The sequence below is a fragment of the Lycium ferocissimum genome, unplaced genomic scaffold (assembly GCF_029784015.1).
Source record: "Lycium ferocissimum isolate CSIRO_LF1 unplaced genomic scaffold, AGI_CSIRO_Lferr_CH_V1 ctg15736, whole genome shotgun sequence".
In the NCBI taxonomy this organism is placed as follows: domain Eukaryota; kingdom Viridiplantae; phylum Streptophyta; class Magnoliopsida; order Solanales; family Solanaceae; genus Lycium; species Lycium ferocissimum.
The window spans coordinates 6,197-7,270 of record NW_026716214.1 but is presented as its reverse complement, the minus strand read 5'-3'; the positions used below and the strand labels follow the sequence as shown (position 1 = coordinate 7,270).

General features: G+C 42.6%; 1 pseudogene; it reads left to right on the top strand.

The window, feature by feature from the left end:
* The first annotated feature begins 329 nt into the window (after positions 1-329).
* On the top strand, positions 330-452 carry LOC132042504 (5S ribosomal RNA; annotated as a pseudogene).
* Positions 453-1,074: the final 622 nt, after the last annotated feature.

The window sequence follows — 1,074 nt, the reverse complement described above, 5'->3', positions numbered from 1 at the left end:
TGGAATTGGTGATAATAGTAAATAGGAGGTCGATGGGGATGTGGTAACTATTAATTCGAAAAGGACTTGTGCTATTACGAGATGATTTAGAGAGGACTGGTAGGTTTGGATAGAGTGACATATTAAGGCACCGACTGAGACGATAAGAAGAAGGAAGATATGGTGAGATCATAATTAAAGGAAGTGATGATACGATTAAGACAAGGGTATGAAGGACGGATAGGAATGTATTGATAGGACAGCTGGTGAGAGGTGTTGTGAGGACGTCCTGGAATATGTCAAGATCTCAACTTACCCCCGATTAGGTGATAAAGGTCATGCGGTGAGGTGGATGCGATCATACCAAAGACTAACGCACAGGATCCCATCAGAACTCCGAAGTTAAGCGTGCTTGGACGGGAGTAGTACCAGGATGGGTGACCCCCTGGGAAGTTTTCTGAAAATCTTATAAAATTCAGACACAAGAAGTAAAGGAGAAGCTAGAGTAGCCTAAGGGAGATTAGAGTATGAGGAGTGGCCAAAAACCTTAAGAGGACGCGTTGGACGGGGCGGATCAGACCGGTGAAGAGGAAGGGTTAACGGAAAGAGGAAATAAGAAGAAAGTGAGACAATTGTGTAGTAATAGGTTATGACGTGTGTAACCGAGGACACGAGTACCATAAGTGACGGGACTGTGGAAGGCCAAGTTAGAAAAAAAAAATGAGAACAAGGTAAGAATGAATCTCAGAAAATGACTGGTATGCTACGGATAAACGTGGACGAACAGGATACGTTTTGAAAATGAGAGAAGGATTATATAGGAGTAGTGTGTTCTAAATGACACAGAGGTAGCGTAAGATTCCTCGTGTGCAAAGTAAGAAACAGGCATAAACGGGAGAAATGATGAGGGGATACCAAAGAAGCACCCGAGATAAGTTGAGATAAAGATAATGTTCCAAGAGGATTTTGGGTACTTATCGTCGGAATGAAAGTACTGCCTAATTAAGGTTGGAAATAAGGACATGAGGCAAAGTATAAACAGATAATGGCATAAGTACACCCCTAAAGGGGGGAAGCAGGTGAGAGAAATGCATG